The 12598-nt window shown below is 52.7% G+C and overlaps 1 long non-coding RNA gene across 1 annotated transcript; it reads right to left on the bottom strand.

Annotated features, from left to right (window-relative positions):
• Positions 1 to 7885: 7885 nt before the first annotated feature.
• On the bottom strand, positions 7886 to 10836 carry LOC123092981 (uncharacterized). The gene is made up of 4 exons (XR_006444965.1): positions 10116 to 10836; positions 9829 to 10032; positions 8827 to 8891; positions 7886 to 8341 (listed from the first exon to the last, which is right to left on the bottom strand). It is a non-coding gene; the product is annotated as an uncharacterized lncRNA (long non-coding RNA).
• Positions 10837 to 12598: the final 1762 nt, after the last annotated feature.

The following is a 12598-nucleotide window of genomic DNA, read 5'->3' as shown; positions in this document are numbered from 1 at the left end:
TGAACTTGTCGACTGCCACCAGTACATGCGTGAAGCCGCTTCATCCTGTTCTCAAAGGACCGACCATGTCCAATCCCCATACTGCGAAAGGCCAGACTAGTGGGATGGTCTTCAGAACCGACGCAGGCTTGTGCGACATATTCGAGTAGAACTGACATCCCTCGCACTTATCCACTATCTCTTTTGCCATCTCATTCGCCTTTGGCCAGTAAAATCCGGCTCGGTAGGCTTTGGCCACGATGGTCCGAGAGGACGCATGATGACCACAGGTCCCCGAGTGGATATCATTGAGGATGAGTCGACCTTCTTCTGGTGTTATGCACTTCTGGCCAACTCCAGTCGCGCTTTCTCTGTATAATTGTCCTTTGATTACGGTAAAGGCCTTAGATCGACGGACGATCTGTCGAGCCTCTTCCTCATCCTCCGGAAGCTCTTTTCTCAGGATATACGCGACATATGGAACCGTCCAGTCGGGAATGACCACCAAGACCTCCATGATCAAGTCGACCACCGCTGGGACTTCAATCTCAGTCGGATCTGTGGCACTCTTGGGCTGTGGAGTTTCTTCGGTGAAAGGATCTTCTTTGACTGAGGGAGTGTGTATATGCTCCAAGAACACACCACTCGGAATGGCTTCTCTCTTGGAACCTATCTTTGCCAGATCATCAACTGCTTGGTTTTTCAGTCGGGGTATATGATGGAGCTCCAACCCCTCGAACTTCTTCTCCAGCTTCCTCACTGCACTGCAGTATCCAGTCATGGCTGGGCTTCTCACGTCCCACTCTTTCATCACCTGGTTGACCACTAAATCCGAGTCGCCATAGACCATCAGGCGACGGACGCCGAGTGAAATGGCCATGCGCAACCCATATAAGAGGGCCTCATATTCTGCCTCATTGTTGGAGGAATCAAAGTGAATCTGGAGCACATATCTGAGCTTATCTCCTCTGGGGGAAACCAGGACAACCCCAGCACCGGAACCATTCAACATCTTAGAGCCGTCAAAGAACATGGTCCAATGCTCCGAGTGAACTTCAGTCGGCTGCTGCTGTTCAATCCACTCGGCGAGGAAATCTGCTATTGCCTGGGACTTAATGGCTCTCTTTGCCTCAAACTTGATATCAAGGGGAAGAAGTTCAATCGCCCATTTGGCCACTCGACCAGTTGCATCTCTGTTGTGCAAAATCTCTGATAGTGGAGCGTCGCTGACGACTGTGATGGAATGATCAGAAAAATAATGAGCAACCTTCTTTGTGGTCATGTATATTCCATACACAAGCTTCTGATAATGAGGATATCTCTGCTTGGCTGGAGTCAAGACTTCAGACAAATAATACACTGGGCGCTGAACTTTGAGAGCTTTTCCTTCTTCTTCCCGCTCGACCGTAAGCACAGTACTGACGACTTGTCCTGTGGCTGCGATATAGAGCAACAGAGGCTCTTTGCTGATTGGAGCAGCAAGCACCGGCTGGGTGGAGAGCAGAGCTTTTAGCTCGGCAAACGCTGCATCAGCTTCTGGAGTCCACTCGAACTTGTCTGTCTTCTTCATCAGTCGGTAAAGAGGCAATGCCTTTTCACCGAGTCGTGAGATGAATCGACTTAATGCGGCCAAGCATCCAGTAAGCTTCTGGACATCGTGCACTCGCACAGGGCGTTTCATTCGGAGAATAGTGCCAATCTTCTCTGGATTAGCATCGATTCCCCGTTCGGAAACGAGAAAACCGAGTAACTTGCCACCAGGAACTCCAAATGTGCACTTTGATGGATTGAGCTTGATATCATATCTTCTGAGGTTGGCAAATGTTTCGGCGAGATCAGCAAGCAGGTCGGAACCTTTTCGTGACTTGACAACGATATCATCCATATATGCTTCCACATTCCGACTGATTTGAGTGAGTAGACACTTCTGAATCATTCGCATAAATGTGGCTCCGGCATTCTTGAGGCCGAATGGCATGGTGATATAGCAGAAGCACCCGAATGGAGTGATGAAAGCTATTTTTACCTCGTCGGGTCCGTACAGACGGATCTGGTGGTACCCGGAGTAGGCATCTAGACAAGACAGTCTCTCGCATCCCGCGGTCGACTCAACAATTTGATCTATGCGAGGGAGAGGAAAATGATCTTTCGGGCAGGCCCGGTTGATGTGCTTGAAATCAATGCACATTCGGAGCGACTTGTCCTTCTTAGGAACCATGACGACATTAGCGAGCCACTCGGAGTGGTATATCTCTCGGATAAATCTTGCCGCCAACAGTCGAGCCACTTCCTCACCAATGGCTTTCCTCTTCTGGACGGCGGACCGCCGAAGATGCTCTTTGACTGGTTTTGCAGATGAGTCGACTCTTAGGCGATGCTCAGCCAGTCCCCTGGGAACACCTGGCATGTCAGCGGGCTTCCATGCAAAAATGTCCCAGTTCTCACGGAGGAACTGGATGAGCGTTTCTTCCTATTTTGGGTCGAGTGTTGTGGAGATGCGGGTCGGAGCTGCATCGGGGTCGGTCGGGTGAATGTGAACAGGCTTCGTCTCACCGGACGACTGAAATGCAGACTCTGTGGCGGGTTTCTTGGATCGCAGCAAGTCACTCGGATCTGCATTTTGCTTGTATTCTTCGAACTCGACCGCTGTCACCTGGGAATCGGCAATCTTTGAGCCCTTCTGAAAGCACTCTTCTGCCTTTTTCCGATCACCGGTGACAGTGATCACTCCTTTGGGGCCGGGCATCTTCAATTTGAGGTACACGTAACATGGTCGAGCCATGAACCGTGCGTAAGCTGGTCTCCCCAAAATGGCATGATATGCGCTCTGAAAATCCACGACCTCAAACGTCAACTTTTCTTTGCGAAAATGTTTCGAATCACCAAACACCACGTCCAAAGCTATTTGGCCGAGTGACTCGGCTTTCTTCCCTAGTATAACTCCATGAAAGCTCATGTTACTAGTGCTCAGTCGAGACATCGGGATGCCCATTCCTTTCAGTGTGTCTGCATACAACAAATTCAGCCCGCTTCCACCGTCCATCAGCACTTTTGTCAGTCGAGTGCCTTCGACAACTGGATCGGCCACCAAAGCTTGCCTCCCAGGGGTGGCAATATGAGTCGGGTGATCAGATTGGTCGAATGTGATGGGTATTTGAGACCATTTCAGATAATTTGCTTTTGCTGGGGCAACCATGTTCACCTCTCGGTTAATGACTTTTAGTCGACTCCTGCTTTCCACATCTGCAAAGATCATCAGAGTGGAGTTGATATGTGGATATCCTTCCTCACTGTCCTCCTTGTCTTCGGCCTTGTCCGACTCCTTCTCCTTGTCCTTAGACTGTTTTCCCTGAAACTGCTGGATCAGGAGTCGACATTGGCGAGTGGCGTGCTTCGGGTAGATGATATTCCCCTCTTCGTCTTTCTTCGTGTGGATGTGACATGGCATATCCATTACGTCGTTCCCTTCTTTATCCTTTACCTTCTTGGGGTTCCAGGATCCTTTTGGTCTCCCCTTAAACTTTCCCTGAGTCACGGCCAGAGCCTCTCCAGGAGCTGCCGGTTCAGCCTTCCGCTTCTGTTTCCGACTGGTGTTTCCTTTTTCCGACTGACTCGACTTGTGTTTGCCGCTTCGGAGTCGGTCTTCTTCTTCGCCGTTGGCGTACTTGGTAGCAATCTCCATCATCCGACTCAAGGTCATGTCACCGGTTCGACCAAACTTCAAGCTCAGTTCTCTGTTCTTGACGCCATCTTTGAAGGCGCAGACTGCCTGATGATCAGACACATTCTCCATAGTGTGGTGCAGAGTGATCCACCTCTGAATATACTCTCTGAGAGTCTCATTAGCCTTCTGCACGCAGACTTGCAACTCTGTCAATCCAGCTGGTCGCTTGCAAGTTCCTTCAAACGTTCTGATGAACACTCGGGACAGATCTTCCCAAGTGTAAATGCTGCTAGGAGGTAATTGCGTCAACCATGCCCTGGCAGAACCTTCCAGCATGAGGGGCAAATGCTTCATGGCCACCTCGTCGTTCCCACCACCAATCTGAACTGCCACTCGGTAATCTTCAAGCCAAGTTTCAAGCTTAGACTCACCAGTGAACTTGCTGACTCCTGTTGCCAACCTGAAATTGGGAGGGATAACTGCGGCTCTGATAGCTCTGCTGAAACATTCAGGACCAGAAACATGCACTCGACTGCTTGTGGGTGCATCTCTGTCGAGTCCGCATCGATGGGCTCTGTTCCGGTCGACCAAACCTTGCACGATAATGGACCGCGCGTCGAAGCCTGGTTCTCTGGGGTCGACTGAAACCCTTCGCCCTGTACTGTACTAACGCCTGTCATCTTGCTGCCGAGGAGCGTAAGACCTACCCCTCGGAGGGGAATGGGGCACTCGACGCCTATCATCTCGGTCGAGTCGGTCACCATATTGGCCTTGCCGAATCTCGTGCCCCTCACGCCGCGGAGGCGATCTATGACTGTGAGCCGACTGAACCGTATTCGCAGTGACGGATCGACTGTGAATTCTATTGCGCGACTGAGATACGGCTGAATTCTGGTCTCCTGCTGCCCGGAGCAGATCCCTGATCTGCATCAAACCTCTGCCAGCTTCTGACTGAGAAGGCTGGATGGACTCTGCTATACGGGTCGCTGCTGCTAAATTCTGGATTGGGGTTCGATATACCTGAGTCGGCGGGAAGAGTTGACGTCGACTGGTGTCAGGAACTCGTTGCCGCGCGCGCTCGTCGAGTGCTCGCTGAAGGTTCTCCAGTCGAGTGCGTTCGGCCAAATTGGCCAGACGTGCCTCCTCCAAGGCACGAGCCTCGGGGGTTTCTCCTGCGATGGGAGTACGCAGGGCATCCACGTTCCTGCGGCGAAGTTCCTCTCTTTGCAGAGAGTCGAGTGGCTCGGGCTGGTACTCTTCGTGGCCTCGTGCGGGGTCGCCTCCGTCACCTGCTCCATCATCACGGGCGAAGCCAGGGGGACTGCGGGGCCCGTCGACCATCAAGATTTCCGCCGCTGGATCACTGCTATCGCACTCTGATGCAGTCTCTACGGAGCCAGTCGACAGATCGAACAAGCCGTAGAGAGATTCGTCGGGCTCGATTGCCGCAACTTGGATGGTGGCCGATTGGCGAGCCACCGCGTGCCTCACCAATCACTGAAGCCTCGACCGGCCCGAGCGCTTGCGCTGGCGGGAGACCGGGAGGGTGGACGATGGAGGAGCCGACCGATACAGGGTCGACGGTTGCCGCAGCAGAACGCCGCGGACACAAGCGCGAAAATGCGTCGCACCGCGGACGGGGAGCGCATCAACGTTGAGTGGAGCCTCCTGGAGCCACACGGAGTCGTCGGCGATGAAGGTGAGAGTGCCGAGACGGATCTCTCGACCCTCGACCAAAACCCCAGCAGACACCATGATGAAAGTACTCGGAAGAATCGCAACTTCTCCACAAAATCGCTAAAACACCAGCCCCAAGGTGGGCGCCAACTGTCGTGGTTCTAAGCCTGACAGTAGAGTGGGGGGTAGGTATGGAGAGGCAAGGTCCTAGCTATGGAGAGGTTGTAAACACAAGGGATGTACGAGTTCAGGCCCTTCTCGGAAGAAGTAATAGCCCTACGTCTCGGAGCCCGGAGGCGGTCGAGTGGATTATGAGTATATGAGTTACAAGGTGCCGAGCCCTTCTACCAGTGGAGGGGGGTGGCTTATATAGAGTGCGCCAGGACCCCAGCCAGCCCACGTAGGAGAGGGTTTAAGGTGAGTTAAGTTTGGGGCGTTACTGGTAACGCCCCACATAAAGTGTCTTTACTATCCTAAAGCCTACTTAATTACAGGCCGTTGCAGTGCAGACTGCCTCTTGACCTCCTGGTGGTCGAGTGAGTCTTCATGGTCGAGTCCTTCAAGTCAGTCGAGTGAGTCCCTCATTGGTCGACTGGAAGGCGACCTCTTCTAAGGGTGTCCTTGGGCAAGGTACTTAGATCAGGTCCATGACCCTACCCTAGGTACATGACCCCATCACTCACCTCCTAGCCTTGTCCACGGCATCACGACCTGGCATACCAGCGATGGCTGAGCTCGCTCGAGGGCCGGGACCCGAGGACGTAGAGCACGAAGGGGAGTAAGGGAAAGGGGGAAGAGACTCGCGAGGGCCTCGCACGGCGACTCCTCAGCTGTCGACGCACGGACCTGGCACCACGCAAAGGAGTGGCTTCAGGCCTTCGAGATAAGTCACCCTCCGGAGATACTAGCTATCGCAGCACCGACCTTGCACCACATGCAGCTCTGTGTTGGCAATGTTGCACTCCTTTCTCACCAAACGATGGCTGCTTGAGCGCTAAAGGGGACATCCTGAGCATCGCAACTCAGGGGCTCTTACTGGACCTCGGGCCGCTCACCTCCTGGCCTTGACCACGGCATCGTGACCTGGCATGCCAGCGACGGCTGAAGCTTGCCTTGGGACTGGGACCTGTCAGTGCAGAGCATCAAGTCCTCGCGAGGTTTGAAAGGAGGAACTAAGCTAAGACGGGACGAGCATCTCACACCAATTCATAATAAGGATGCTGATTCACAAAAAGTCATGGCTAGCGCCTTACATACCCCCGTGGGGTGGTACCTCGGTTCCTCGCAGGGACAAAGACGCAAATCCTAAGGAGTGCTAACTACATGCACCACGACAGCAGATGCCATCACCAACAGTGGGCCATCAGGTGCCGGCGCCAGCTCCATCCAGATCAGTGGCGCCGACGGCCTGACGCAGCTGCCATGCTTCGGGCATGGCGCGAGCTCGGAGGCTCGTAGCTGTCGTCGCTCGTCAGCGGAGTCAGGAAGAGTCCAAAAGAGTCGCTGGACCCCGCGACGCGCCCGCTGCCACCGGAGGAGCTCCAGGCCTAGTCCTGGCCGCTCCAAAGCTCCGGCCGCTGCCTCTGGGGTAGCACTCCAGCCGGCGTCCTTCGTCGTTGAAGACCTTGAAGAGCATCAGGGAGGTGCCGTCATAATCCAGGTGGATCACGAGGGCCCCCTCCGATCGGCAAACCCAGGCGATCTCGCCCCAGCCTCGGGTCATGAACACCTTGCCCGGAGCAAAGACCTCGACCTCCGCTTCGGTTGCAGGGGTACTGCAGTCGGCGTGCTGCAGCCAGAGTTCAAGATCCCCCCTTGGCGTGATCTCGAAAGCGAAGGAGGGAGGAAGGCGGAGCCAAGATCGAGGAGGCATGATGGCATGAAGCATCAGCTCGCTAGAGGAGCCCCCTGTATGGACTCCAGGAGGAACAACGCGCACCGCCATAATCCGCCGATGATGACGGCGTCTCTGGCGATGTCGCTCGACGCCCGCATCTTCAGGGCCCTCAATCCGGGCGTACAAGGGCAATGGGAATCCAGGCGGCGGCCGCTCGAACCATGGCCACGACACCTCCTGCCAACACTACATGAATTAGCTACTTTGCCATCTGCCACGGCAGACAACAAAGGCAGGAACGGCGGACGGCAAAGGTCTTTGCCGTCTGCTGCGGATGGTAAAAGGCTCCGGTAAAGTAAGGATCGGCAAAGAGCTACTTTGTCGTCTGCTTTCGGCGGCTGACGGCAAAGGGGCCTTTGCCATGAGCAGCTGACGGCAAAGAAAGCAGACGGCAATAATTATGCTGTTAGTCCATTAGGTGGCTAACGGCAGCCTTTGCCGTCCGCCGCTGATGGCAAAATTTGTCCGGCCTTTGTCTTCCGCCGAATGATGTCAGCTGGACATCACTACACGGTAGGCCTTTGCCATCCACGGCTGTAGGCAAAGTGTCCAGATGCACGGACGGCAAATCTCCTTGTCATCTCTGTCATTGATTTACAGTATGTTCAACAATTCATATTCATATGTATAGCCCATGCATATATCACAAATATCTAACACAGACCACAGGAAAAAAAGAACATCACAAGATCATCCATAAAAACATATATATCGTACAACTTGTATCACAAAGTAATACGAGATCACACAAGTGTCGGCAAATAAGATCACAAAGGTTGGCCTCCACATAACACAAAACTTAGGTGAGCATCATGGGATCTAGCAGCAACAACACCTAACCTACTGGATGGACACTGCAGTCCAGACCCAACTCCACAAGCACACTACATACTGATTTGCGACCGCGACGGTGATGCAACCACTACAACCAAAATTAAAAAGGCAAGGGAGGTGGGTGGTCCAAGTTGTTATCTCCACGCCGTCTGTGTTTGCCATCTCTAAATGCCAAAAGGTCCAGGTTGTGGTCATTAGCCTTCTTCATGCCATCAGCATGATCACCATTGCCTTCCGCACCCCGTCATCATCAGGCTGATTTGCTACTGCTGCTCGTCCTCCTACTCCATCTGCATGGACAAGAGCAAGTTAGTTGAATGGCATGCATGATAAAACTGCAAGGCATATATATTCATCTACATTAATTGTACTACAGTACAGATTTTTCATGGATGGGTTTGACTTCAACAGAGACTGAAGGAAGAGCATTTTCCCCTCCCAATCTGAAACCTGCTATACAAGTACAGCTCTAAGAGAAGGAACTGTGGTACAACAAGAGGCGCTCCAAATCAAACTAAATCTCAGTTTCTTTATTTACCTAAGAAACAACACAACCATAACTTCTGCCAAGCAAGCAGTTACCATACTATCAGCTGAAAGAAAAACAAAGGAAGATCACATGTCGCTAGGTGTGGGTACAAAATTACGATATCTTGAGCGTCCCCACCAACATAATTACAGTTGAGAAAATTCAGCCAGGGCACAATTTCAAAACAGTAAGACCAGTCACAAAACAGAAAGTCTTGGTTTGAAAATGGTAGGTAGGTCACCTTACCAGCTTCTCTTTCTTTCATTCATTTCCATCACCATCACCTTGGCTCGAGTTCTGTTTCTTTCGCACTGCCAAAGGAATTCAGTTAGGAGTAACACTAAGTGAATCAAATTTGCAGATGATGTACTGAAAAGGGTGTTGTTTCTTGACAAGAAAAGGCAGAATTGATGCATTGAAAAGGGTGTTGTTTCTGAAACAATTGTCATATTATGAGTTCACCGAAGGAAATTAGCTGGTTTCTGAAAGTTCAAATAAGGTGCACAAAGCCTTAAGGTTCAAATAAGATGACCATGATAGTAAAAGTAATATTGACACGGAGTAAACATTAGCACTAATTGAAATGAGTAAACACTAGCAATATTAACAGAATTAAACACTAGCAATATTAATAGGAGTAAACAGAAATATTAGTACAAGTGCCATAGTACTGCAAGTGCTAAATCTGATTTGGTCTTTTTGCAAGCTTTTACTCCTACACTACTCCTAATTAAATGAAGAAGATCTTGAACTAATGTAAGAGAAGAGAAAAAGGAGTGAGAAGCAAGAATTCAGTTAATTTTGCTAGTGTTTACTCATTTCAAAACAAGGAAGAAAGGAAAGGTGGAGATGGGCTCCACTTTAGTTTACTTCATTTCATTTCAGACAAGCAAACCAAAAGTAAGTTTATTTTTGTCATTGGATTGATGAATTGCAGCAATAGGGGTCCTCTCGTGTAAATTAACATCAAGAGAAGATGAAACTAACTGGATTATTATACTGGAGTACCAATTTCCTGACCATACTAGTCTTGCACATATTTAAACAAGCTAGGCAATTTGACTCGACGGTGTATACAAACAACAAGGAAGTGTTCATATAGCAGATTTAGGTGGAAACAAAATCACAGGACAGCTTAATGCTAGCCACCATGGTACCTCTCTCTCACACACACAGCAGAGCAAACTCCAAACTGAAATGCAGTTCTCACAAAAGAAAAAGAGAGGGAGGATGGCAAGTGAGGCTCACCATTGCATTGCAGTTGAAGTAGGACTCGCTAGTGATTTTGAATCGGCGCCCACACCACATGGTGCTCAGTCTCCTACTGCCACCGTATGGTCTCGAGCTGGGTGAGCTCGGCCTCCACCGCCCCTGTGTCGCGTCGTGGTCTGCTGCCGTACGGCGAGCACCCAGCAGCCCAGGAAGCTCACACCGGCGTACGGGCTCGGTGGTCTGACAAAAAGTCACGAGAACAGAAGCAAATTCATAGCCTGGCAGCTCCCAGCGAGTTCAGATAGCTGAATTTATTCAGTTACCTATAGAGGAAGCTCTTGTCGTGGAGGCTGACGAGGAGCGTGGACGACCGGAGCTGCCCCACCGCCGCCGCCACCGTCTCTCCCGCTCCCGCACCATGATCTCCACCCTGGCCTCCTCCTCCCGCTGCTCCAGCACGGATTGAGCACCGCTGCCCACGGATTGAGCACCGCCACCCACGAATCGAGCACCGCCGCCCATGAATCGAGCACCCCGGCTGCTAAAAATGTCACCTTTGACCGACGAGAGGGAGGAGCAGCCGGCCGGAGGACAGGATTGGGACATGGAGAGCTGGAAGGTCGGTGGTGGTGCGGTGGCATCCTGGTGGCGCTGGGTGGCATGGTTGCCATAGGAAGGAGGCGATTGGGACGGGGAGAGCTGGAAGCTCGGCGAGCGGCGAGGGCGCAGGAGGCGAGGTCTGTGGCGCGGCGCTCGAGGAGGAGGCGGCGCCGCTCGAGTCGGCGGGCGGCGGCAGCCTTGGCGGTGAGGAGGCGGGACTCTCCTGGGCGAGGAGAGAAACCGGCCAGTGGAGATGGAGAGCAGGGAGAGGTGACCTCGGGGAGGAGAGTTGTGCGGTGGGGAACGGCGGGGATCACCGAAATCTGGCGGCGGCGTGGGGTGGAGAAAGGGGATCGAGGAAGACGAGAGAGATGGGATCCAACATGGGTGTGTGTGCGCGTGGGTTGGGCGTGTGTGCATCGTGGGTGGGGCCCGAGGCTGTGTGGGTCGTGGGTGGGTGTGTGCCGAGGGCGGCCGTTAGATACGTTAGGTTATTTTCTTTGCCGTCTGCTTTCGGGCTCTTTGCCATCCGCTAGCAGACGTCAAAGAAACTGGCCGTTAGTTTTTTTGTTAGTGGGTGCCACCATCCTCTTTGCCATCAGCCAGTGGACGGCAAGGATTCTTTGTCGTCAGCCAGCGGACGGCAAAGAAATGGCAGATGGCAAAGACCTTCTTTGCCGTCTGCCATTTGTTTGCCGTCAGCTTCTTGGTAGCTGATGGCAAAGACCTTCTTTGCCGTCCGCTAGCTGACGGCAAAGAATTGGCAGATGGCAAATTCCCTGATTCCAGTAGTGCAAGAACCCCCTCCTCTGCGGCAGAGGACAGGCCGTTTCTTCGGCGGAAGCGGAATGGGACCCTCTCAGGGGGCCTTCCCTTTCTCTTCTGCGGAGAACCGACGGATTGGTGCCATTGGCGTAAGGTGGAGCAAGGGCGAGGAAGAAGAAGAAGGAGAGTAGAAGGAAGGGATGAACCGGAAGGGCTCACACCGTTTCGTACGTATAGCCGGAGTAGGCCAACCGTTGGCCTCCACGATCACAGGTAATCATGACCCGTTTTTGCATGCAGGGACTTGTCAAGTCGTGCGGTTGCCTAGGCATCGTGGGGAAGCGGGAACACCCACGTCCAATCAACCGCCACGTGGTGCCCAAGGCCACAGGCTGTTGGGGCCTGCGGCACTTCGCACTTGCGCCTTCGCTTCTCTGCTAAGCCAAGTCCTGGCGCGCGTTGGGCCCGGGGGCTACTGTGGGCGTTCTGGAAATGGGGTGACCCAGACTTGTCTGCCTGCGGCCTGCGGTGTGGCTGAAGGAGTGGCCCAGTACGGCCCATCTTCATCGACACATGCTCAAGACCCCTGCGAGGGGCCAAGCCTCGCGGGGCAGATGACAGGAAGTTTCCTCAGGCACAGCCTCGTCAGGCTGGCTCGTGAGGAGGCGGAGAGATCAAGGCGGGGTACCTCACGAGGTGCCCATGACGCAAGCCATGACGACCGAAGCCAGGTGGGCGCCGGCCTACGTAGAGTCCTTGTTTCCTCTTTGGTGCAAAGGGGGCAAGCACAGGCAAGGGTATCAAGCAAAGGCAACCAACTCAGTGCAACAAGACCAAGACCAGCAGAACGGCAGGATGGAGGTCATCGTGGAGCCCAAGCCGGCGTCATCATCAGAGCCTTAGGCAGGCGAGGACCAACTTTAGTCAGGATAAGTTTACTAGATGTTCCCCTTCAAAATGGCCAATTGTTGGCGCCCTTCCCGCTCAATATTTGGGAAGAGGACCAGGGCCTTGTTCTATAAATAAGACTAGCCACTCTCAAGAGAGGGGGATCGAACAGTCGAACCTTAGCCAGAACCACCCACACAAGAAAACCCCTCATGAGGCTGTTCTTCCTTTGTATTGTTCATCATCAGCCCCTGAGGCAATCCACCACACCACAAACTAGAGTAGGGTATTACACCACAATGGTGGCCCGAAATAGTATAAACCTCATGTCCCTTGTGCTATTCTTCGTGTAGATTAGATCCTTTGCGAGGCGACGAGAGGCGAGTTGGTAGAGGGAGTGATCTCCGCGCGCACCCCTGAGTTTGAACCTTAAGGGTCTGCCGGAACCCGAAATCTGACAGTTTTTGCTTGCTGTTAGTTAGAATAATGTTTTGCATCTTTAGTTTCAATAAAAATGTCAAGGATAGCCTTTGCCATGCTTATTTTGCTAGTA

The sequence above is a fragment of the Triticum aestivum genome, chromosome 1B, assembly GCF_018294505.1.
Source record: "Triticum aestivum cultivar Chinese Spring chromosome 1B, IWGSC CS RefSeq v2.1, whole genome shotgun sequence".
NCBI classification, from domain to species: domain Eukaryota; kingdom Viridiplantae; phylum Streptophyta; class Magnoliopsida; order Poales; family Poaceae; genus Triticum; species Triticum aestivum.
The sequence above is the reverse complement of the archived record's forward strand: the minus strand, read 5'-3'. Positions and strand labels throughout refer to the sequence as shown.